The 27,900-nt window shown below is 31.5% G+C and overlaps 1 long non-coding RNA gene across 7 annotated transcripts in view; it reads left to right on the forward strand.

The window, feature by feature from the left end:
- Nucleotides 1–662: 662 nt before the first annotated feature.
- Nucleotides 663–27,900, forward strand: part of LOC142334270 (uncharacterized) — a 39,634-nt gene continuing 12,396 nt past the window's right edge. Inside the window, exons 1-6 of one of the 7 annotated variants that reach the window (XR_012758814.1) lie at nt 663–1,016; nt 10,368–10,581; nt 14,268–14,635; nt 17,009–17,050; nt 18,625–18,731; nt 27,764–27,862. This is a non-coding gene — a long non-coding RNA (uncharacterized LOC142334270). Of the gene's footprint in view, nt 1,017–10,367; nt 10,582–14,267; nt 14,636–17,008; nt 17,188–18,624; nt 18,732–27,763; nt 27,863–27,900 lie in introns of those variants that run through there. The other 6 variants (XR_012758810.1, XR_012758812.1, XR_012758816.1 and 3 more) reach the window with 6 other exon arrangements.

The following is a 27,900-nucleotide window of genomic DNA, read 5'->3' on the forward strand; positions in this document are numbered from 1 at the left end:
ATTCCTCCGAGCAGCTTTCACAGCTTTCGTGAAGGGTTTCGAAAATATTGCCTCAAAGCTTAAGGAAGTAAACGTAGTTCAGAAACCGGCCCCGGCGCAGCCGCGTAGGTATACTGAGGTGCTTAGAGGCATATTTAATTACGATTTGAAACTTAATATATTTTCAAATACGGTTATAAAGAATACCTGGAATATAAAATCATTAAACTTAGTTAAAACCATTCAGGTGGCAATTAACAACTTAGAAAGTAACATAGTTAAGTATACCTGATTACATTTTTGAAGTCATAATTTATTTTTTCAGAAAATCTTTGAAATTTATTTAAGATAGAGCAATTTTGATTGAAAATAATAAGGATTAAAGCAAAGCAAATCTAATTATCAATTAGAAATTCTTATTTTTTTGTAAAAGATTATTAATTAAATTTAAAAAATTTCTATTTAAATAAATATATAGAAAGTAGTTTAAAAGTATAGAATGTAAAAAACTATTAACTCAAAAATTGAGATTCAACATTAATAATATAAAAAGATATCTTTAAACAATGATAGAGTTGAAGAAACATGTAAGTAGTACGGTAACTTTGTTGGTAGTAGTGACGTAATGTTAGTGACGTAGTAGTAAAGTAATCTTTACATTAAAAGCGTATATTGGAAGCTGATGTGTGATCAAATTCTGATTTCGTCCCATACAAGTTGGTTCTTGCTGCAATCTGTCAAAGCAACTGCATGTGTCAAAATATGTACTGTTACATTGAAGAAAATTTATATATGTTTATTAATTGGTTCCATTATCGGTGTAATAACCAAATATAAAACTTATATTTTAACTTATCTAATACGTACGAGTTTTTGATAAGTTATTAATCTAGCATCAGTGTTATTAATGATTAACGTTTTATACATACAGAGAGCAGTAGTTAAAATTAATAAAATTCTCTAGCGTATTCGCTGTTTTAAGTAATGTTCTATATGAATCAACAGTTTAGGAAGACTACATTCTGCATATAAACTATGTAAGTACTTCTGATAATAATATTTTATATTAAGAAAAATAATACACTATTAAATAATGTTATTTGGACGTAGGTTAATGTTAATTACGTGAACGTTAATTTATTAGCAGAATTGTGAAAATTTAAAAATTAAACGTTTTGACATTTACACACTTATAAAGCTTTAAAAATTACCATTTTTAGCCTAGCCAAATATGTTTTTATTCTTGTAATTTAAGTTTAAACTGTATAAAATTTATATATATAGATTACTTTATAAAAATACAAAATAATAATGCGTGCTTTTAAGTACCAATAAAGTTGAAGAGGGGGTTGCTGATTCTTTTGAAGACTAATTTTTGTTTTTTTTTAAATGATTTTTAAATTAGAAGACTATTTTTTTTCTATTTAAATGATATAATTGCAAATTATTATTTCTTTTAAATATGAGTATTTTATTGAACTTCTGTTTTTTGTTTTGTAAAAGTTATGTTTTTGTTAATAAGAAAATCTTTTACCTGTGTTTCCATTTGGTGATTAAGTAGCTATTTATTTTAGAAAGGTAAATTACCTTTGTTGTTCAGTATCAAATATTTTACTAACATTTTTTTCACTTTTATAAAACATACATTAAAAAATTAAAAGGAATATAATGTTAAAGTTGCAGAAAATATTATTTAGTTTTATATATCTTGTTAATGTATCAAAGTTAACAGTGATAACCTTTTTTCTTTAAAAACATAAACTTTTGAACAGAATTTGATGAGATTTATAATTTTGACTTATTTTTAATTGTTCCTGTGGTCATGTTCAATGACTGGTACTGCCATTGTTTCATCCTGGATTCAATTGGCAATTTTTATTATTTTATTATTGGCAATTTTTTTATATTAAGCAAACATCTCTTTAGAATGTGGTCAAACAGCATGTCGGATTTGAATGTGTATTCATTGTGGACATTGTTCTGTTTTTGTGTATATATATTTATTAAGAGTGTTGTCTTTAGTGTCTGTACCTTTTCTCCACTTATCCCATGTTATTGTTTTTACCTTTTTGTACATTAGTTCATACCATCCTGTTTTTTCTTAATTTTCTTCATGTGAGTGGTACATTTCATAAAGCCATTTCTTCTTTGTTTTTTGTGTTGCTCTTCTTAATTCATTATTCAGTTTTCTCCACGATCTCTTATCTTCATTATATTTCTTGTAAGACGAAGAAAAAGATAATAGATTGGTAACCTTGGTAACCTTAACCAAACCGATGATTAGTGTTTTATTGTTTTTTATGGAATTTTTCATATTCACACTGAATTCATTTGCTCTTTGGCCTTTATTTATTTCCTTCAATAAAATAATAAAAGAAAAGTAAATAATACTTGTATTAAGAGCCTTTTCACAAACATTTAGTTATAAAGTATTTTTACTTAGCTTTTTCTGATTTCATGAAGAAATATGGTTAACTTCTTCAGTTACATTGATAAAGCTATGTTTTAAAATCATATTTATTATATTTGATTCATTTAGATTATTTATTTTTATCTTTTGAATCAAATCTTATCTTTCAGTACTTAATATCCCAAACAAGCTGTTTATTAGTTAACCAGTTTATTATAGTCTGTAAAATTTCACATATTTATTAACCTAATTGTGTTTATATCATTTTACAGCATTAAATGTATAACTGTGAGCCTATTTAAAAAATAAAGTAAACTATTTATTTTAAGCCAATTAAACGTCAGAGTCACAATATATAATTAATTATCTAACTTTTTTTATCATTCTAAATAATGTTATTGAACTTTTCATTTTATTTTAGTTAAGGATGCCTTATATTTTCTTTAATTTTAATTATTTACATCAGCTAATAAAATTAACTATTTCAGAAGCATATTATTGCAAATCACCATTATACAACCAATGTTACAATGCTTATTACTTAGTCCTAGAACAACTACAAAAAAAAACAAAAAACAAAAATATGACAGCAAACAGTCTTACTATAATATAATATTTATTATTAAACATTGTGTAGCACTTATGTTGTCAAGAGCAAGAAAAATACAATATTTGCACTAAACCGTAGTTAATTAATTATATTCTATTAAACTATTTTTTTAAATAATTCATCATATTCCTATTAGTATTTTAGGATATGATAAAATAACAATTTTAAAAGTCTTAATTATGAAACATTTGTGCATATGTATTACAAACAATATAATCATCATTATCATTAAAAGTGAATAATGATAATGTCTTATTATGCTTCAGTTTCCATTTTTAACAAATTACTGGCCATTTTAAATATCTTTCCATCAATTTATTTTCAACAAAATTGTAAGATTTTCTTTTACAAAAGTAATAAAACCAAAATGGTTGTAATTAATGCTTTAGTTAATAAACTCTGAATTATGTTTATCATTGTTTGAGGTGTACAAAAAGTTGTTCTTAAATTATTTGCATTTCTATCTTCTAAATTGGTATTTTGTATATACTTGATATATTTAGCAACTTCATAAATTTGTCTTACTTTTATTACATGTATAAAAGTTATTCTTTTATTTTATTTATTTTAGAGTGTTGTGGGAAATGTCTGAAAAATTTAAGGGACTGATTCAGGACATCAAAATTAAAAAAAAATGTCATGCAGAAAAACAATCCAAATCACTTAATTTTCCCTCTTTCTACCATTTCTTTTATTATTTTCAATAAATTTTTATATTTTAAGAATGACTGTAATAATTTAATAAAATTTGGTAATAAAACCTTCTACTAAATAATTAATTATGAAAATCCAAAATGGCAGCCTTTCAACTTCTTATCATTAATAATCCCATAGATATTTGTTTTGCTGAATTTTGTTTTATTAAATTAAAATTAAGCCTCTTATTATGAACAGAATTGAAACTTATTTGTTCAGATTAATCGACAAACATTTTCATTTTCATTTGTTTAGATTCACTTAAACAATTTCTGTATCAGGTAAAATTGTTTAAGTGGTTTGTAAAATTATGTAGTCTTAAGATTTTGCACTTGTTTTACTAAAAATAAAAATAATAATTATTTTAAATTCACAATAGTGAGGGAAGAGAAAATGAGCACAAAATTGTCAGACTGCATAATTTTGCAGTCCATTTTCCTAGAATGTTAACTAGGAAATTCAGAGTCATTTTCCTAGGTTGTTTTGTTTAGAGACATTTTTTAGTAAATAGATTTTTAAAATGTACGAATGACAAGTTCCGGTTGAAATAACTGTGGTCTGCAGTTGACACTCATTCAACTAAATCAGGTGTGAAAAATACTGATAAGCGATATTACTTTTACTTCTTCCATTATTTCTGTTAATAAACATAATCTTTAATCGATAATATCTGAATAGTAAAAAGGTTTTTGAAGTTATAATTCGAGGAAAAATAAGTCGATCCAACTGAAAAAGAAAACCAGAGAATTTAAAATAAGTCCATATTAATAGAAAAAACAGTTTGTATTTAATTATATGAGTATGTAAAGTATAAAGTAGCTACCCGTTTAGTCAGAACCTGGACCCTTGAGGCTTAGATCAGCCCAGACAAATCCCGGAGCCAACTCAGGGGCTCCTCGGGCTTCCTGGGGCTGTGAGGCCTACGCTATGGCCGCAAAGCTTGCTTCGGTCACCATTCCCATCTACCCAGAGAACTCCACCCCCTGGACCCTGCAGTGTACGTTATCTTCATGGTTGTGAGAATACCCAGTTTGAATTTTGAAAATCATAAAATTGTGTGGAAAGATAATATAATAGCACCCCATTGCACCTCCCAAAACAGTGCACCAGGGGCATTCTGTTTATTACCAGTTGATGGTGAAGATTGGTCTAGCCTCTCATGAGGTGCTTGCATACCTAATCACTTTAGCCTCACACGCAGTTCCCACAGGAAGCCCATTATTGTTAAACAGAAATTATTTAAATTTATTTAATGTAAATTTAATTCTATTATTTGCATAAAAATATAATTCGATTGATTTGAATCATTCAGTTCAAACCCAGCTCATACAGTGATAGAAACGCACAGTTCACAGTTCATTAATTCAATTCATTAAAGTTGTGCTTCAACTGGCAAATCTCCACTGCTCTCTGTGTGAAAAAAAACTGTATATATATATATATATATATATATATATATATATATTATTATTATGCTTTTACGGCCAACATGGGACCACTTAAGTCAATTTTAGTTGGATCTTTTCTGAGAAAAGCGTGTTATTTTACTCTTTCGAGCTGCCCAGTATTTCTTCATCCGTTCAGATCTTGCTTTCTTTTCTTCATCCGTAAACACCCTCTTCGTTGTATATATATATATATACAGTTTTTTTTGTTTTTCCCAAACAAACAAAAACCCTCTTTCTCTTATATAACAGTATAGATTTATAGATACCCATTAATTTGGATTTTACATAGTCTGTTATGGTTACAAACTTCTTTTTTTTTTAAAGTCATTTTAGAACACTTCACACAAGCAACAGTAGAGTTAAAGAACAGGCTATTCGCATAATGCTTCTTATTAACTATCCAAATATAATACTCGTAATATAAATATTCATGTTGAAAGGAAAATCAATTGAGAATAAATAAAGAAAATCTAATTATTTACCAAGAAAAATCCTATTTTGTCATATTTCAACTCGTCACTGTTAGAAAACCTTGTGAAATGTATAACTGTAATTTAGTCTGGGACATTTGTGATCACTATCTTGGATCATTTCAGAAAATGTCCTTCAGTATTTTTCTGATGTATTTTGGGTGTCAGATCGATAGATATATGAGGTCTATAAATAAAGTAATAAGACTGGTTCAGAAAATCTTTTTATTTACAATCCAATTATACATGGACTCTATCATCTTTGAAATAGTTCTCTTGGGAAGCCATGCAACACTTCAAACGGTTTTCTCACTCTTCATAGGTTTGTTGGAACTCAGAAACCGGAATATCCTTCAGATGGTCGGTTAAATTTTTTTTTTTGTTTTCTACTGTTCCAAAATGCAGTCCTTTGAGATGTTTCTTTTTAAAGTCAGGAGCAGGAAAACGTTGCAGGGACTCAAGTCAGGTGAATAAGGTGGTTGTGGAACTGTTTTTTTGCCAAAAACTCATTAATTGAGAGGGCAGTGTGACAAGGTGCATTGTCATGATGCAGCATCCAGTTGTCTTTGATGGCTGGTCTCATGCAAGCAACTCTATTCTGCAGTCTTTCAAGAATTTCTTGGTAAACATATTGATTACAGTGTGTCCTGTAGGCAAAAACTCCTTATCGATAATGCCATTATTATCAAAGAAACAAATTAGCATGGTTTTGATTTTTGATCTGCTCATTTTTGCTTTTTTAGGACGTGGTGAGTTTCAAGTGTGCCATTCCTTGCTGCAGCATTTTGTTTCAGGGTCATACTCAGATATCCAAGATTCCACCCTGTTGTTTTTCTGTTCAACTGTGAGGTTTTTTGGGACCAATTTTGCACAAACATTTTTCATTCCAATTTTTGTCAAAATTTGACGGACTATGATATGCTTCAAATTCAATTGTTCTGCAGTCATTCTGACAGTTAATCGCCGGTCGTACCATATCAAGTCTCTGTTTCGCTGTACATTATCGTCATTTTTTGACGTTAACGATCTTCCAGAGCGTAGAACGTCTGCAATTGATTCTCGACCATCTGAAAATGCATTAAACCATCTAAAAACTGGGGCTCGTGACAGAGCGTCATCTCCATACGTCCTTTTCAATTTTGAAAAAGTTTTAGTAGTATTCTCATCGAGTTTAACGTAAAACTTGATTGCAGAACGTTGCTTATAATTAGTATCACTCATTTTTGTAACGCATAATAAAAATTCGTTTCACAAAAGTTTGTTTACGTTTCACGGGGCAACAATAGATTAAAGATATTAATACTTAATATAAATCAGCTTTCATATAATTATAAGTTTACTAGTAACTTTATTTAAGGACGACCGTTTCTGAGGTGTGTGGTTAATTGAAACCCAATCACAAAAGAACACCGGTGTCCACGATCTAGTATTCAAATCCGTATAAAGTAGCTGCCTTTACTATGATTTGAACTTCAGAACTCGACTTCGAAATCAGTTGATTTGCGATGACGAGTTCACCACTACACCATTCCGAAGGGAAGATACGGTAGACCTGAGTATTGAAGACTACACGTTTACCTGTTCATTTGCAGTTACACCCCGGTCTCGCCAATGACTACTTTTTTTTTTAGATGAAGTGCATCGACGGCTTTAGTCATTTCGCCCTATGATAATGGAAATTTGTAGCGTACGAAAAAAAGCCATGCCTGGACTGGGATTCGAACCCAGGACCTCCAGATGAAAGGCTGAGTCGCTACCACTCCACCACGGATATCAGCATTTTAATTGTTAATGCGAATGTAAATTAAAAAAAACTATAGGTAATTACAATTATGAGAAACTTTTTATTCTTTTCGTACTTTTTGTTATTTGAAAACGTAATTAAAAAGTTTTTTTTCTGAAAAAATACGTCTTTATTTTATCAAATTTATTTTTAAATAAAATCATATTAAAGAAAAATCGAAAAAAATGAAATTTAAAAAAAATAAAATTCAACTATTTTAGGCAACTTTTAATCGATTATTTTTTATCATCAATAGATGTTGGGAAGCTGATACGGGTGGAAAATTTTGCATATAAAAGAAAAAAATGTATAATAAATTTTTTTTTAATGTTTGTGAAATACTAGAAAAAGAAAATATTTGTCCGTTGCCTAAAAACTTTAGACAAAGATATCAATGCAAAGGAGTAGTTAACTTTTGTTTTTAAAAATAAAAATTCTGAAAATAAAAAACTAATATGTGTGTAATTTTGAGTAAATCTTGATATCTGAAAATAAATATATTAATTAATTCCTTTGTGTTACTCATGTTATTGAGGCATGGGCATGTTAACCGTACAGTATATTACAAATTATGATATGTCAACAGTTTGTACGTGATAAACTAATTAGTAGTGTGTATGCCGGTTACCACATAGAGCATAATGCGAGTGTGTATGCCGGTTTTCATCGAGCAATATGTGACCTTCGGCAAGTGTTTGAAAACATGTTAGTTGAATTTTATATTATTGTTTATTTTCTTGCACCCATCCAAGGACAACAAAATCAACGTTGTCAGATTCACGGAGCTGATCGTCAGACAATGCATTTATTTATTTTTTTATTATGTCTGTGAAGTGATTACTGATGTTAAGCGATATAATATTTTTTACTTTGTGATACTGTTTTACTACTCTTTAACACACAATCTGTTCGAAATGCAATAATGTTATGTCAGTGGGGAAAATGTATATATATATATATATATATATATATATATATACATTTATTTATTTATTTATTTATATACGGCAGTCTCTCGGGAGCTAATTCTATAGCTAAAAATAGGAAAAAATATATAAACATAGGCCAGAAAACGCTTCGTTAATTAGTTCGGCTAGCGAAAGATTTCGTCCGGATTTCGGTTCCTCCGGGGAAATGAAGACTTCCTGAAATTCTGGGAAGGTAAATTAAGGGGCGAACTTAATTGTTTTTTATGATGTTTGACCTGAAAATATAAAAAAAATGGGTCCCAGAGCACTGCCTCCATTAATTTTAAAGATAACCGACGTAAGACACAAAAACTGAGGGTAAAAAATAATACAATGAAATTGATCTTGTAGTTTTGGAGATTTTTGTGTCTCAAAATTTTCAATTTTTGGAACAGTTGAATGTAGCTCAAGAACGACTCATCCAGTCTTCACCAAATTCTCACATGCTCAACTTCAGATATAGTACCACAACTGACATAAATTTCAATGAACTTGATTTAGTAGTTTAGTAGTGTTGTGACTTTCAAGCCACAAACTTTATACATAGGTCTATACATATATATATATGTTTAAGGAAATTACATTTTAAGTAAATGGTATTTTCTACTCCTCGTACTTCAGAACATAAAGAAAATTCAATTTCATCCCACAGTCCCACTGTTCAATCAAAAGTAATACCAAAAAGTAATTTTTCTTTGAAAAGTCTGTAAAAGGGCGAGACATAAATTTGGTCCTTACAGGATATCAGTGAGTGAGTGACAAATTGGTGCCATAAAAAAATATCAATGTAACAAATATTTCAAAGGACTTCTGATTAAGCATCACCAAAACATTTTTTCAATTCTTTAATTGCTGATTTATCAACTTATGATTTTTAGTGTCTACTCAAGGTTTATTTTATATATATATATATATATATATATGTATTTTTATTTTTAATTTTTATTGGGTTTAAAAAAGGAAAGCTAATGATTTTGGTCTTACTAGTTTAGTTGTAGTGAATATTTAGAAGATAACAGTTTAAGAATTAAGATTGCTAAATATTACACAAGAGGATGTACTGTGTAGCTATACAGTACCCTTTCTGAATCCACTCTTAACAATTTGAGACTCTCGGCTTTTTATCAACCAGTTTAAACAAATGAATTTTGTTCATAGTAAAAGATTTAATATTTTATATAACAAAAACACTATTTCATAAAAGTAATAATCATTAAAAGATTTTAATCACTACCATTTTAAAATTTTAAGAGCTAAAATTTTCAAATATTTATCTTCTGGAAGATATTGTGGTACACATTATATTTCGTTTAAATATCGCCATCTACTCTAAATAAATTAATTTATTGAAAAAACACCTAATGTTGGACAGAGGGAAAATGAGGTGAGATAAGGAATTTGCCCACATGAACCTTTTTGTTTATTTTGATGCCCTAAATCAGTCCATTCAATTTGGCCAACACTTCCCCAAACACCTATACTGTTTTATATAATAAAGCTAAAGATGAGTGGAAAAAGATGGATCAAATTTGCTGATGAAATTAAAATTGAAGCTGGACGTATTAAATTAATTTGCAGTTAGCAAGTATAACCAACGAATAGTTAGTTATTCTTAATAGCAAAACATGAAGATGTTTTATTGCCATCAAGCTGGTACAAATGCATCTAATTGCATAAGTCTATTTTCTATTATCTTTCCTTGACTTTACTTTCAAGGTTTAAGGGAGTTTTTATAAGAGGGAGAAGTGAGTCTGGTTATAATTACAAAAAGATTATTGATTTGTACTGGAAATAGAACTACAAACCTGTAACAGATTGTAATAATATTAATGCAATCAACATTTGCAGTCAAGATGATCCTGATTTTAAATACTCTGTTCCTCATATTAAAAAAAAAAACATTATTTTTACTAACATTAATTTTTCTGATATTATGTTCAGTAAAACCAAAGAAATTTTAAATACTTCTTTCCAATAAATCATCAGGTTTTGCTTGTTTTCAGAACTTTGGCAACCAAGACAGAAGCAATTTCTAAGCTAAGTAATTTCAAACATGCTGAAAATTTTTATAGAACTGCACATAAAACTGAGGGAGTCTCAATTTTTGTTTAAGATTAACTATTTTAATAAAGTTAACATTTATTCTGTTGTAGAAGAAATTAATTCTGAATGTTTTCCAAAGTCTAAAGTTGTTGGTAATTAAAGAATTAATTAATGGTAAGTTATATATCTTTCTGTGAAGTATTGGAAACTGTTTTTAAAATTCCTAATAAATTTTACATTGTGTACGGAGACTTAAATTTTAACCTTCTAGACAATTCTAATATTGTAACAAAAAAACTAATTTAATTTGAGTTAGCAGGACTAAATATTTCTACATCACAGTCAAATAGAATTATAAGTACCTTTGCTGCCTGTATTGGTAATATTTTTTACAAATTTACTTACAGGTAATTTGTTGTTTTGCACAAATTACAATTTTTCAGACATTAACTGTCAAAATGCAGAAGAAAATTTTGAAATAAAGTAAATTTCATGAAATAAGTACTTTTATTCTTTTAAAGAAGTGGTCAATGAATATATAATTAAAAGAAATCTTGTCAGAAACAAATTAGGAATGTAACAAAATTAGCCTTGATGAAAAGTTTAATGATTTTCTTAATGTTTTTCCAAGTTTTCTCTCTTCTTAGTTTCTTTGCAGCTAAAATTCTTTAGTAAAAATAAATAGTTCAAACACAGAAAAGGCTTTAGAAAAGAATTAAATTTTCTATAATTAAACTACAAAAAAAATGATCTAAATATAATTATCTGATAACTTTCAAAATTATTTAAAAAAAATTTAAATGAATTTATATAAAGTTATTCATAAAGGTAAAAGATTATACTGTGATAATATTTAGTTCAAACAACATCCTCTGAAATAATACCTAACAAAATTGAGTTATTTTTTTAACAAAGTTAAAAATTATGTGGGGATTTGTTAAAAGTAAAAGTGCATTCCGAAATAAGACAAATCAAATAACTTCACCAAAAGGATTCAACTAATGACCATTATTCACCCTCTATTTTTGTAGCGGAACAATTCTATAAATTTTCAGTATTTCAAACAGCAATAACAGTGATCCATTTCAAACAGCCATTTTTACTTTGAATGTTTTTGTTGATAAATCAGTATTTTTATTTCCTGTTATTTGATAGCCAGTAAATAAAAATACCGTTTTAATACTTGTTTTATTTTAATAAAATAAGTAAATGTTAAAAATGTACACAATCTGTAAATACTGATTAAATCCTGCCAATATTAAAAAAAAAAAAAACAAAAAACCATAGATGCTGTCATCTTTATACAAATTTAATTAAGGAATCTCAGCAATGGACATTTCCCAGCTGCTTTAAAATTTTCATTCTTATTCATGTCCTTAAGAAATGATGTTAACTTAATTAGAAAAATTATAGCCCAATTTAGATATGTCTGTATTTTCCAAACTGTTTGAAAGAATTATGAAAAATGGACTTTTAAAATTTATTGCTAAGCATAGCATATTAACAGATTTTCAGTATAGGTTAAGGAAACGTTTGTTTACTGACTCAGATATTTCCATTTTTACATTCTTGTACAAAGCTAAGGAAGTATTGTGATCACAACAAATTTTGGTTTCCAGATTTCAATGGAAATATCCATTTTGACCACCCCTGAATCGATTTTGACTAGTTTGGCATGACATCTGTTTATATGTGCATACGTATGTATCTTGCATAACTCAAAAACGATTAGCCATAGCATGTTGAAATTTTGGAATTCAGACTGTTGTTAATCTAGTTGTGCACCTGCTCTTTTGATTTCAATTGACTGGATTAAAAGTGTCCAAAAAAGACAAAAAAAAAAAAATTGATTTTTGACTATTTCTTAACTGCAGTAATAAACCCTCATTGACAGCTTTTCAATACTATGTCATAAGTAGCACTTATTTTCATTGGTTCCAGAGTTATAGTAAAAAATATTTTAATTAATTAAAAATATTTGGATCTTACAAGGAAAAGAAGGCACATCGGTTAAAATCAGACTTCATCTCCTTTGTTTTAACTTTTTTTTGTTTTGATTTAATAATAATTATTAACCTTTGATTGTAAAAAAAACGTTATACGATATATAATGATTTAATAGTAACAATAAAAAAAAAAGAAAAAATATCAGAAGTTATTAATGAAATAAAATTTTATTATGTACTTTTCATTTAAAAAAAATGTGTACATGTAATTTTTAATAGGCATAAACTAAGTCATATGGTGTCCACATCAGATTATTTAAATAATATTTTAAATGTAAACAGCAAAAAGACTTATTTTCATTTTTCTTTTTTTTGTGATCTCTGTAAAACATTCAATTTAGTTTCATTTTTTTTTTTGCCGTTTAATAATTTTGGTGTCTGTGCTCTTCGAGAAGCATTTGAACCTTCTGACCTTACACAGGCTGTTGAAATTTATAAGCCTACAGATCTTTTTTTTAAACTGATATACTACACTTTCTTACACTGTGTTAGATAGATATTAATGCTTTAAAGACACTGAAATCTTTTATTCACGTGTTTCATGCCTATGATCAGAGGAAACATTGGAATATCACCATGGTAATGAATTTCATATCTATCAACAGGTGAAAGGTATGATTCCATTTAACTGCAATCATCTTTTTAGAATAAACAGAATTTAAGAGAGTGGATATTTATAAACACAGCAACCAAAATGTTTATAAATAAAAAAAAAAAAACAGTAAAAACTGCAACAGTTTTGTTCTAAAACACAGATTAATATATTAAACTTTTGTAAATCAATTCACAAAAGTAGAACATGTATAAATACTTTATAACTGACAAGTAAAATTTTACACAAATCACTATGAATCAAGTTCAGAATACGTTTGAACAATTGTGAAATTTATAACCTTGACAAAAACAAGATATTTAATAAACCAAGATAAATCTATTGTTTAACTACATATTTATAATAGCTGATGTTAATAGTACCACTAACTGGGCTGAAGAAAGAACTGATAATTATTACAGGAAGTGTTTGGAAGAATAATTTCCTAAAGTTTGAAAGTGAATTGTCAACTATTTTTCTTATCTTTAAGCTACAAATCAAAAGTATTTGATGGTATAAAGTTATATTTATATTAATAATTTTTAGGAAAAATGTGTTAAAACAGTAGGGAGCAGGAATAATTTACAATCAGAAAATGTTGTTCTTGATTCAGTTCTCTTTAGAATAAAATAGTCATCTGGTAACATGGATTGAAAAAATGTTGGCAGATTAATTTGTTGTTAATTAATTAATTAATAAACAGATGGAAAATTAATTTAATGGCTGATTTCAAAAAATCACAAAAAGTAAAAATTCCTTTATTTAATTTTCCTTAAATTCTAACTTTTTAAAATTACACCAAATTAAAAACACCTAACAATCTATTAATTTGGGACAACCAACAAAAATAAAAAAATGTAAGAATATTTTAAATAAATATATTTAAATTAAAAAAAAAGAGATGAAGTCTAATTAGAACTGATGTACCTTCTTCAACTAGTGTACAACTAGATGTTACAAGAGTCCTAAATTCAAAATTTCAACATCATACAGCTAATCATTTTTGAATTATGCGAAATACAAGCGTACATACTGACTTCACGTAGTAGTCAAAATGAATTCAAAGGTGGTCAAAATGGATATTTCCGCATAAATCTGAAAATCGAAATTTTTCACGAACACATTACTTTTTTTTACTTCGTACAAGGAAGTAAAAAAATTAAAATGTGTATTAAAAAAAAATTATGAATTCGTGTGAATTAATAATATATTATAAATATAGATAATTTATTAATTTTTATTTATTTTTCCTTTTTTATTAGGTTCTTTATAAGTTCCAAAATAATACTGGTTTTAATACATTTAGTAAGATTTACAATTTATTTGTTTCCCGGGTAGACTTTAAAAATCAAAATGTCGGCAGTAAGGATTTTCCGGTTTAATATTAACGTGACTGCTGCAAAGTAGCGTCCTTTCAAACGCTACGTTAGTAGCTGTTATTCAATTAATTTAGTGACGTCGGTTTGTGTGTTGTGTAGGTCGCCAATGCTTACTACGAAAACTTATTTTATAGATCTACTGATTGGTTTTTGTGAATAGTGAAATAACATTTTTCAGCCTTGCTCCTCGTTCTAAAAGTGTGTAATGATATATACATATTTAATTTGTTCTAAATAAGTGGATGAAAAAAGTAAGTAATGGCATTTAGTTAATTTTGTTGAATTACTGTAGTAATATTAAAGTTAGTTTTTGAAGGCGGCTTTATACATTAAATATTTGTAGAGGTATGCTTGATAAATTGTGATAAATGAACAGGTATACTAGGTAAATTGAAAATATAAGTGATTATGACGTTAACATTTATAGTTAATTTGAACCAAATTTAGACCTAAATTTCTGGAAACTTTTTTTACTGTTTTAAACTTATTTTTTTTTTGTGTTCATCGACTAAGTTTCTTTTCATTATTTTCTTGTTATCAGTTCTAATCAGAATGTAAATGATTTTATTCAAAATTATCAGTTGCATGTTGGTTATTCCTGCTGAATATTAAGTACCGCTAATGATTTCCCAATTCTAGCTGTCTATTTTAATGGTTTGCTTACAATGTTTAACATTTGTACATAAAGAAACGCGTGAACGTTTATGAACTGAGACAAATGATTTAAATTAAAGTTTCAAAAATGTTATTCATAAACTTAAATTTGTTATACAAATGTGAAAATCATAGTACAAAAAAAAAAAAAACAAAAAACAAATAATACTTAGATTATTAAATTATTTTCAAATTGATAAAATGTTTCTTGCAAAAATCTTTTGAAGCACCTTTTTATATCGGCTTCCTCTTGTAGGAATGAGGTAATATATATATATATATATATATATATATATATATATATATATATATATTGTATTTTTGTGAATTGTTGTATGCTGTTAATAAAAAAATTAATTAGCTGCATATGATATTTGGAAGAAAGAGTTTTATTAATCTGAAACAGACTAATATAAAAACTTTAAACATAATTATTTAAGTTTTCCTTTTATAAAAAAAAATTGTTAATTTAGTATCATCCATTCAATTCAAGTGACTCTAAAATTTGAGTTCTTTTCTAAATTATAACATTTCAAAATCTCTTCTAATTTACTTAATTTATACGAATTATCCTTGAGTTTTCTTAAAATTATTTTTTTAAGTTACCAGATTTTTCCTTAGAAATTCTGTAGACCTTACATACTACACAACACCTCTCTAAAACTATGCTTTCCTAGTGTAGTGTCTTAATTATGGGTTTTTGAATAAGAATTTCTTATTTTGTTGAAAGCCACTTTCATTTTTTGTGTTTTGGTTTTTACTTATTATTTCACCTAAATGTTTAAATTTTTGGACCTGTTTGATTCTTATTCTGACATTTTCATGGTTTGGATTCTACTTTTATTATTGGAATCAATTATATGAAATTTGCAGCTTGATTTTGTTTGTATATTTTTCTAATTCTTGAATTCTCTAATGTCTATTGCCAAAGTTACCAAATCATCAGCAGATGCTAAAACATTTACATTTAAACATTTAGATGTTGTGCCCCATTTTTATTAAGTATTTGTATTATCCTATTCTATTTCTCAGTAAATTTTTCCAGAGTGCAGTTGAACAATATTAGTGAAGAGACCATCACCTTGTCTCACTATAGTTTTTGTTTCAAAGGGGTTGGAAATTCTTCCCAAAAATTAAAATTTTGAGTATGTTTATTTTATTATGTTTAGAGTTTTATTGTTAACATTTAGGAAGTTTTATCGCCTTTAGGAAAGTTTGCAAAAATAAACTATTAATTCCAGATTTGTAATTTTTTTATACTTTTATAATTATATAATTGTTTTTTTTAATCAATTACCAATTGTTTGTGATTTTTATGTTATCATTATTTTCAAACCATCTGTGGTGGAAATATGTGAATCTTTTCTAAGCTCAGCTCTCTCAAACCAGCTGATATTTTTAAATTAATTCAACTTGAATAAAAAGTGGTTTTACTTTTTTAAAAAAAAGGTAACGAAAAGTTTAAGTTTTTCTAATTTTTACAATCTGATGTAAACAATCATTTTTGTAAATGGTGATGTCATTTTTAAGAATTTTTTTAGACTTATTTTTTAAAGCAAATACATTCTGGTTAAGTATATTGAAATTAGTATTTCAATTATAATAAATAAACATAAATTAATTTTGAATTATTCAGACTAATTTAAGTAAGAGTTTTGGTAAAACATATACTGCTCTTTTCCTATTGAAAAAACTCAATATTTAAAAAAAAAAATTTTAACTCTTACGATCAGGAGCAATGTAAACATCAATTTTAGCTTTGTACCATATTGGGTGCCTATAGATGTGGATTGAGAACATGCCAATCGGCAGATTATTATTGTTTATAAAGTACATACTTAGTCGTAAATTCTAATTTTATTGAAAATTATTAAGATTAAAATATAATTAACATCATAATTTTCCTTCAGGCTTTAACATTGTTCTATTGTTTTTTAATTATAGTAAATCTTTATTTTTATATTTTCCAGACAGAAGTGATGCACCAACAGAGATTAAAATAACATGCCCAGGTATATAAAGAATTTATGTAATTAGTAAATGATCATAAAAACGAATCAACATCTGAAATAACGTTAAAGGAAAGAACTCTTATTATTTATTTAATAACATTTCAGAATAAAAATCAATTTCATGTTTATGATAGAAGGTAGATTTTAGCATCAAAAATTATATAATTTTGTGTTAGCAACGATGAAAACCAGAAAAAGATTTTTCCTACTTAAGGCACGGTTTCATAGATTGCATTGTGTGTGTGTGTGTGTGTGTGTGTGTGTGTCTGTCTGTCTGTCTGTCTGTCTGTCTGTCTGTCTGTCTGTCTCTCTCTCTCTCTCTCTCTCTCTCTCTCTGTGTGTGTGTGTGTCTCTCTCTCTCTCTCTCTCCCTCTCCCCCCTCTCTATCACTCCCTCTCCCCCCCTCACCACCCCCCTCTCTCTCTCTCTCTGTGTGTGTGTGTGTGTGCAAAAAAATTGTTAAGTTATCAGTGAAATGAATATACCACTGAGATACACTTTAAACACATATTAGTCCAATTTATTTGTTATATATATATTTTTTCAATTTTGCTTATCCTTGAGATTTTGTTAAATTAATTTTGCTTTTGTAATTGCTAATTTTTTACTTGATTTAATGATGACATACTGATAATGGTTTTAATATTTATACTAATTTTAGAAATTTTGTGATTTTAGAAATAATCATCAGGATAAAGCATTGCCAATATTTCCCGTTTAATTATAATTTTCACCATCATTTTATTAGTTTTAGGAAGGGTAAAATTTGCCAGTTGCGTGAGACCACCAATCTCAGTTGCGTGAGACTGTGAATTTTTGTGGGGTCCATTTGTATTTAAATTTAATTTTGGGTTGTAGTGATCACAACAAGGCCCTCCTGAGAATAATTCAAGGTATTTTTTCTCCCTTGGGAAAGTCAGCTTTTTTTTAATTTACAGATAAGACCAGTCATTATTACTGATGTGGAATTATTTTTTATTGGCGTATTAAACATACTATATTTTATATTATTAATAAATATAATATCTATGCAATAAATTAATATTTAACTTATTGCATCAAAATTGTCTTAACTTCAGCTGCTTTACTCTACTACTGCGGCTGAAGATACCAGAGAAAAGTTTTGTTTGTGAATATTTTAGGTGCAACACTTCATTGAAACCTCTCCTCCCACTTTATTTCTACCTGTTGAGTGTAGGTATACCCTTGACATTTGAAGGTATTATCGTTTCACTAGTCATAAATTTTAAGTAAGAATTTTGGAAAAATGTTTGCTGCTCTTTTCCTATTGAAAAAACTCAATATTTTTTTAAAATTTTTGTAATCATTACAATCAGTGACAATGTAAACATCAATTTTAGCTTTGTATCATATTTGGTGCCTATTAATAGTGGATTGAGAACATACCAATCGGCAGATTATTGTTTACAAAATATATACTTTAGTCATAAATTCTAATTTTATTGAAAATTGCCAAGATTAAAATACAATTAACATCATAATTTTCAGTCAGGCTTTAACATTGTTCTATTTTTTTTTTAATTATAGTAAGTTTTTATTTGTATATTTTTCAGACAGAAGTGATGCACCAACAGACATTAAAATAAAATGTCCAGGTACATAAAAAATGTAATTAATTAGTTAATTTTCATAAAAATCAATATCTGGAAAAAAGTTAAAGGTAAGAACAGTTATTATTTATTAATTCCATATGTGAAATTCCCTAAGTTTTTTAAAATTTCACAGAGAATTAATAGATTTTCTCAATAAAATTATTTGATTACTTTTGGTTCACTGAGAGTTGAGATGAGAAAGTTTGGCACAAAGTCATATTGTTTAGTTTATGTTTGAAAGTCACTTAAAGTTTAAAGAAAGTCTATAAAAAGCAGAATATTATTCTTAAAACTGCTACAGTGGTAGTCATACATCTCGCATACTTATAGCATCTCTTTACTTCCAAATGTATGTTTATTTGAACAGTTAGTTGTTTGAAGTAAATTTATTCGTGGCATTAATTTAATTATCAAATAAAATATAACATACTGCTTACTAAAAATTCAAACATTTATACAACAGTTATCAAAATGGGTTACAAATATTGTTAAATTAATTAGGTACACCTCATGTAATATGTAGTTGACCAATATAGTCTACACACAAATTCCTGATCAAATTGTCCATTATTATATCAAATTGGTTTTAGGAAAGACTTGCTATAAGATTACATTTAATATTTGAAGACAAAATTTGAATTTCGGACCTAAAATGCGGCGAGAGCACACAAAATAAATTTTATACTATCAAATAATATGTAATATACTGATACTGCTTGCTTAAAAATTTTTACAAATTATATTGCCAATGTCGATCGACGATTTAACCATAATTGTAATCTCAAATACACAACAAATATTAGGGTAGATTATTTAGTACATTTAACATAACACTGACAAATAATTTACATTTAATATTTTATGGCAAAATTTAATTTGACTTAAAAAGCGATGAGGGCACATAAAATAATTTTACATTTTCAAATAATATATATTACACTGCTTGTTAAGTCAAACATTTTTACAAATTTTATTGGCAATGTCTATCAACGATTTAACAATTATTGTAATATCTAACACACAACAAATGTTAGTTTAGATTTGGTACATTAACATAACACTGACAAAATATTAATATTTGATGACAAAATTTGATTTGTGTTTTGCAAAAAGCTGTGAGAACACAATAAATTTACATTATCAATTAATATATTGTCCCCACCATGCTAAAGTAACAAATGTGAAAAACTTAACTTTTCAGGAGAGTTAAACAACAGCTTCAATGTTAAATTTTGAATAGGAATGCATATTCATAAAAGTGAAAAGTTTTAAACTAGACTTCCTAAAAGAGATTGGATAATTTAACATGCAGGACGTTCAGATTAGTCATAAACTGACAAATCTAAAAAATGCAATTTTTCACATTCGTTACTTTAGCATGGTGGTGACAATATAATAAACTTCTTGCTTAAACATTCTTACAAATTATATTGCCAATGTCTATCAATGATTTAACCATTAGTGTAATCTCAAATACACAACAAATGTTTGTTTAGTACATTAACATAACAATAAATGTCACCACCACCACCACCATTACTAATCAGTTGTTTTTTAGAACTGATCAGATCTAAGATCACCGTTGAACACTTGGATCCTAGATATGAACTTTTTTCTCATTTTGGTTCCCTGAATCGTACCTTTTTTTATACTTTTTCAGAACCTTTTTAAATACTCAGGGGCATCCGGTAATTGCCTAGAAGATGCTGCCTCGGTCGGTCCTGAGTGATGTGGTTGTAGATAACCCACCCTGTGCTTGCAGCTAAAAACGCTGTACTGTAGGTCGGGGTCCTTCTTGGTTCATTGAGACATCATGACCACCACTTCTGGTCGCCACGACACCTCTCCCCAGGAACGCTACTTTTCCCGTCCTTATATCCTAATCAGGGTCCGGGTATGCACCCCACGCATACCCCCTCTGAATCACGCACCCACCTCGCATACCTTGAGGGTCCTCAATGCTTAATCGGAGCCCCCAATCCAACCACTCTTGCGTGTTAGTGACTAAAACGGCCTTAGCATTGAGGCTACCTCTCTTGTCCCTACACATGTCCACGATTCGATCCCTGGCGATCTGGTTTTTTTCGCCAGTCTTTTTTTTTTTGAAATATACTTATTTTCTATGCAATAACCCCGTGACATACTCCCAGTATTTTTAGGTGTCACCTTACTGGAATGCTAACTCGTCATTATGGACCTAACATCCTATAAGATAAGAATAGAACATATAAAAAATGAACAAAAAAGTAACAGGGCTTACAACTAGACATATTTTTTAATAAAGATCCCTGAGCAACAAATGCTCACATATCAAAGAATCAGAACGACTTACATCATTGACATACTAATTGAAAAACAGACAGAAAGACTAAGTCCCTTATAAATAGTTTATATACTAAAACGTTAATTAATTTGGAGGTAAATAAAACACGGCCCGTGTACAACACCTTAATATACATTTAAACAAAAATAAAATAAAATACACATATACAAAAATCATCATTTACATCATGTACAAGAAAATCAAAAATCTATCGCCACTTAATTGTGAACCCAAAAAGGACTCTTGGGTAATCTATTGTTCATAGAAAGACCGATCTCGAGTGGAGGACACGACAATGAAAAATATATACAAGGAGAACACTAACAGCCTTTCTATCTATTAGATCCAGGCAGAAAAAAGGAGAACCGTGTATGAAAACTAAAGTAAGGTAACTACGCATAGATACAAAGAAAAATTGATTGATAAGGAAACGCATATGAAAAAATAGACACAATTACAGCACTTTAGTTCGTTTAAAAAGAAAAGAACAAAAATATCCGTGGTTTGGCCCAGCACGAAGTTCCCACGATGGGTTTAATTAACTGTACAAAACAAGTCATAACCACAACGGCCACTTGACATATCTTAAAAACACAATTATATCTTAAACTAACATAAAATAGACATTAAAAAAGAAATGGTAGTAACTGTAACAATGATTGCATCACCGGAACCCGTGAGCCTCACCGCCAATATTGTCTGCTTGTTCTTTCAGTCGGCCCCATTCCATCATCTCTTCCAGCTTTGTCTTTAGGATGCACGCGACCAGTCTGGACACCTCTTCCCATGGTTTTTGTTTCTTAAGCATATGGCCTACCGTGTTCTCTGGCGTCAGCCAATCCAGTCCTTGTAGGCGGCTACTCGCCCACTTTTTACAACGGTAAATCTTGTGCTCTGGGGTGTCCAGCTATCCAAAGTAAACACAATATGGAGAGTTCGCCGCTTGAACTTGAAAAGATAGGTCCCATACTTCCCGTGCTAGGAATGAAACTGAGTCAGTAAGTGGGAAACCTCTCCATGCTTCCTCTGAATCCAGGGGGCCAGATGGAGGATCAACCGTCGAGTCCAAGCGCCTTTTCGCGAGGCATCCCAAAGGCCCTGCCATTCGTGCCGCTGTCTTCCACCTTGCTGCACCTCGAGATCGGAGGGATGCCCGCAATCACTTGCACCGCATCCCCCGATATGCAGCCGTCACCTTAATCGCTGCTCTCGTTGCAGCGAGGCCAGCCTGTCCACATTTCGTGCGTCCACCCAGACCGGAACTGCATACGTAAGTGTTGACCGCGCAGCTGACATAATCAGTCTTGTTTTGCTGGCCTTCGGGCCTGCCCGCACTGCCATCAGTCGACTTAATGTGGCAATAACTGCTTCACATTTATTTTTAATCTCCCGGAGATGGGTGGTGAAGAGCCCTGATCTATCTACCCAGAAACCTAGATACCTTGCACTCCACCACCCTAACCCCGTCAACCTCGATTGCCATAGTTTGAAGTCCACGCGTCCCACAACAGCTACCGTCTTCCTTGGAGCAAGTTTCATTCCTTTCCTCCGTAACCAGACACTGATTCATGTTATTGCAATATTGGCGGTGTTTTCCACCTGTCTTTCCGTGCGGCTAGCAAGTAGTAGTGCCAGATCGTTGGCATACGTGACCACCACCTCTGCCCCCGTCTTGAAGCTCCATCTTCAGGAGGTCGTTGTATACCGTATAACACAAGAGTGGACCTAGCACCGACCCTTGTGGTACCCCCACACGTAGTGACGAAACGCATCACCCCTTCTGTATAGGCGATGATACTCCGATCGTGGAGATAGTTGTTAGCTATCGCCACCAGATATTCACTCAGGCCCCTGCTCCTGATCCCTTCCAGGGGACACTATAAAATGCGTTTCGCCAGGTGCCTACCGCAAAGTCTTGGCCCAGTCCACAACGTAACGAATAGAGTCAACGGTCGCTTTCCTTTGAGAGTCCTCCCCTCGCCAATTTCTTCCCATATTCGGTTCACAGTCAGCCTCTCGCAAAGCTTCACCAGCTCGTTTAGAAGACAGACTGGTCTGTACTTTTCCTACTGATGTTTAGTAACCGGTTTCGGGAGCAGAACCAGTCTAGCCTCCTTCTAATTTTGAAGGAAAGTCCGATTCGTCAACGTCTTGTTCACGAGCTCTAATACTACCCAGGCGTGGTGGCTCACCAGGTTGTTAACGATAATGCCAGGAACTTCGTCCGGCCCCGGGCCCTTCTCTCCTGTAATTCTCAGGGCCGCAGTCCGCAGCTCCTCTTCCAAAGGCCTGGGAATCGCGCTCTCGAGCGGTCCAGATACATGACTGGGAAGAGGGTTGATACCGCTCTCGTCGTTTGATCCTTGGAAAGGAGGGGGAGTCGCTTACCAAACCTTTTCATGACGATTTGATAAGTCCTCCCCCCACGGTTTGTCAATCAGATCCTATATCAAGCGATCCCAGGCCTTCCGGATTTCCTCCCTGAGGCTTCTCTTGGTCCGGTGATATTCTTCCTCAGCCAAACTCTCTTATATGATCACTACTGTAAACTACACGCACTGATCTCTATAAAATTGTGTAGGGGATCCCGTGTATTGGAATTGGTAAAATTTGAACACTAAATGAGTGGTAGAACTAACTAAAATGAATCGTCGCTTGCGCAGATGTAATATAGGGATAAAACCATGTTTTAAACCGATGCAGTAGAAGTATTCTGATTTTGTATTTTGAACGCTGATCTCTATATAAATTTTCTATAACTGTCCGTAAATTTTTGCTTGTGTAGCAAAAATGACCGTTCTTTTGGTTATCTGACTTAAGTACGCATCCCTACAATCACTATTATAGTCGCGCATGCCTACAATGGTTTTATTTATTTCCCAGCCGCTCATTCCGCAGCACTGGAGTATGCTTCAATATTGAACACTTTTTTCCTGTTTATCATCGGGGAATTACCGTCAGGTATTACTTCAGTGGATGATATGTACGAGTTTTAAGTGAAGTACAGTCTCAGGTCGACCATTTCTGAGATGTGTGGTTGAACAGTGAGACAAGAAGAATTTGTCACGGACCACCACGCATCATCTTTACCGTTGGACACGTCCGGCCTGGACAAGTTAGAGTTTCACTTTAGAAACCTACAGACAGTGACAAGAGATGTCGTAGACGAGGTATCGAGTATGTTCTGATCACGTTAGAAAGATTGTCTGAATACGTAGAAAATATATGCAGACATGTTGGGTTAATGGAAGGTCCGAGTAAGCGTAGAGTCTATTGGTGGTCCTCTGTCATAGCCGAAAGGAGAGCTGCAATTCTTGGCTCGAGGAGGAGGCTGCAGCAAGATACTAAAAGGAACGGTAGGGTTGACGAGGGGCCGTGTTAGGAAGGCATTAACAAAGGCAATAAAGGACGCCAAGGTCAGAGCATGGCACGAACTGCTTGAAGCAGTTCGTGCCATGCTCGAAGACCTTGAAGCAAACCCCTGGGGGGGTGCTTACAAACTTGGGGGTCCAATCGGTCATGGACCGATTTGGACGATCAGCCCCGCTCTTTCTAGTGAGGTGGCGTTGCGACCTCAACTCTTCCCAGTAGTTGAGTCAGAATAGAGAGAGATGACAATTAACACAACGCGAGGTTCACGATCGGGGAGCTCAAGAATGCTGTGGTGACATTACACCCCAACAAGAGTCCAGGACCAGATTTAGTTCCAGGTAAAATAGTCAAGGAAAAGGTGGCCAGATACCCCTGGATTGTGTTAGACGCCTTTAATCAGGCCCTAGAGGGCTCTCGTTTCCGGTGTGCTGGGAATTGGCACGACTGTTTCTGGTACTGAAGAAGAGGGATACAGAGATGGAAGGAGTCACGTATCGACCAATCTGTCTGTTAACAAACACAATCAGTAAACTATTTAAAAGACATTGTTGATCGTAAATTGGCGGAGTTAGAAATGACGGGGGATTGCTCCCTAGACATACGATTTTGTGAAGGGGAGGTCCACGTTTGATGCGTTACAATACTAACTAACTGGTCTGCATACTGAGCGGGTGGCACCTGGCGTCAAAGGAGGATTCCTTAGTGGTCCTGCTAGACGTCAGGAAAGCTTTCGACTGTCTCTGTAATCAACGAAGAATTACGAGAAAGGAATATTAGTAATTATCTGAGGGGCATAATAAACTCTTATCTCCTCCAGAGTAAAATACATGTATGTACTGAAGAGGGCGAAATTCCGGTAGAGATATTCGGGGGGGTTCCACAAGGGTCTATCCTTGGGCCTTTGATGACTATTGAGACTGGAGTTTGAAGGGGATGCCAAACTGATAGCTTATGCCGACGGACAAGAAGTGGAGGATTGTGCAGCAGTCGCGGTCGATAGTATACAAAGATGGCTTGAAGAAAAAGTACTGACATTAGCGCCTAATAAGTCACCGGCGGTCGCCTTAACAGACAGGAGAAGAATCAGAGAAATAGGAGTCAGAGTAGATGGCATGATAATCCTCATATCTAGATGTATTAAATATCTATGCGTATGGTTGCAGATCGTAGGCTACATACGGAGCACTTGAACAAGGTAACGCAGCATCCCGAGGCTGTGATTGGTAAGCTAAGCAGGCTCATGACCACATACTGAGGTCCATGTTCATCGAAAAGGAGACTGATTTTTTCAATTGCAATTACAGTTATTTTATACGTGGTGCGAGGCCTTTGATAAGAAGAACTTAAATAAGATATCTGCTCTGCAGAGAGCTGCAATACGAATTGTGTCTGCATATATGACTGTATCGATATACTGATGTAATAGATGGGACGAGATTAGACACTCATTTGGAATAAGTCAATTGCATCCGGAAAACACGCTGCAGTACATGCTAAAAGGAAAACATAAATGGGATAACGTAGCCTGTATGGTAACCAGAATAATACAAATCAAGGGGGGAGACGCTAGGGAGTGGTATGGGGACAGTTACTGGTGGTAGGGAAATGCAAGGCAGCCCTGCCTATGAGAGGGCGGTTCGTTGAGGTGGGCCGCTCTCGATGATTGACGATTGAGTTAGGGGAAAATTGAAAGACCGGAGATCCCTCCTTGCTTCTTGGAGGGGATCTGGTTTGAGATATGGTGCAAAGGAAAGATCGAGTCCCGGCCTACTGGGTGAGCGACCCCCACAAGGCACGGATTCACCGGATCCTGTGGGGTCCCGGGAGGTTAGAGGCCATGCAACCATTGAGAATTGCAATGCGTAACTGGTGAACCATCATCGGTGGTCTTGGGGAATAAAAACCACCAAAGAACACTGGTACCCACGATCTAGTATTCAACTCCATATAAAAGTAACTACTACCTTTACTAGGATTTGAACGTTGGAACTCTCGACTTCGAAATCAGCTGATTTTCGAAGAAGCGTTCACCGTAGACCAACTAAACTTGTGGGATCAATATTGAACATTTTATTGTATTTTACGCCATAAGGATCCCTTATCCAGTTATATAGAGATCTGTGACCACACGGCCCAATTTTGTTTGAGAAATAACATATACATTTTATATCTATTTAATAAACAAATTAGACTTTAATTAAAGTGTTCTTAAAGCAGCTAGTGCACGTGTATTCTTCAGGTTTATGGTGTTAAGCGGTAAGTATCAAATTAGAAATGATCGCTGGATGTAAAATATTAATTAGAAGAGATTTTCAGGTTTGTTTCTTTTGCTGCAGATCTCAGAAATCCTGTCTGATGTCCTTACAGGACTTTGCCTTCTTTAAATGAAGTTGATGATTCTTTTTAGAGGATAACATCCACTAAGATTAACATATGAACTTCCCACTACATGATTTTTAGTTATTTTAAGGCAGATTAATTTTTGTAAATTAAGGAAGCAGGAGGGAGAGACTTGTTGGGGCAAGACGGCTTTGAATCTCCCTCGTCGATGTGGTATTTTTATTTTTCTGAGAGTAAAACGCATCTCAAAAAAACGAGAGCAAGTTTATCCTGTGAATAGGTTTACTTTAAAAACAAAAAAAAAAAAATACTGCTCAGAAAGAAGTCTACAGCTTTAGCAGCTTAAAACAGACTTAAGATTATGGATAGCACTGCTATCCATATTTTAATTTTGAAGAAAGTAGTAAAAGTAGGTTTGTAGAAGAACACTATTGGAAAAATAGTTTTTATACGATAAAATTTTAAGTCTTTTGCAGCTTCGATTACCAATATCTATCGGTTCAAATTTATCTTTTACGACGTACTCAAAGTTTGGTAATTTGATTTGATTTTCATTTTTTCCTAATTCAATTATAAATAATCAGGTACCACATAAAAAAGATGTAATAACTTAGACACTACATTTGTTCCCGAAATATTACCTTGCGCGAGCATTTACTTGCCTAATATTTTAGTAAAAATTCTTTTTGAATAAACTGATACTAAAATAATATTTAATATTCTTGCTAGAATTATTACGGCAATATCCAGTAAACACTGGCTGTGGTTGTCTATAAATTATGAGTTTATTATTTGTTTATTTTGTTTTTATGGCTAACTACAAAAAAAGGCCCCGAAAATCCAATTATATATTTAAAAAACCTGCAGGTGATCGAGGAATAAATGAAAAAGAGAAAGTTAATATGTGAAGTGATATATGACTGTGCTCGTTTAAATATAAGTTGAGGTGATATTTGTAGGTTATGTCAAACTTAAAGAATGTAAGTACAATTTCATAACTCATTTCATTAGTTCCTCACGAATAAAATAGACAATAGTAATAACAATAAATTTATTTATTTTCAGCTGCATCAATACTACATAATACATAGATGAAAAACACAAGAAACCCAGCGAGTAGGTCTAGTAGTTTACTTCCCACAAAGCTAAAGCTTGACCATATAGGTAGGAGTACCAGATAAACAATCTAATAAATAAAAAAT

The sequence above is a fragment of the Lycorma delicatula genome, chromosome 1 (assembly GCF_047948215.1).
Source record: "Lycorma delicatula isolate Av1 chromosome 1, ASM4794821v1, whole genome shotgun sequence".
Taxonomy (NCBI): domain Eukaryota; kingdom Metazoa; phylum Arthropoda; class Insecta; order Hemiptera; family Fulgoridae; genus Lycorma; species Lycorma delicatula.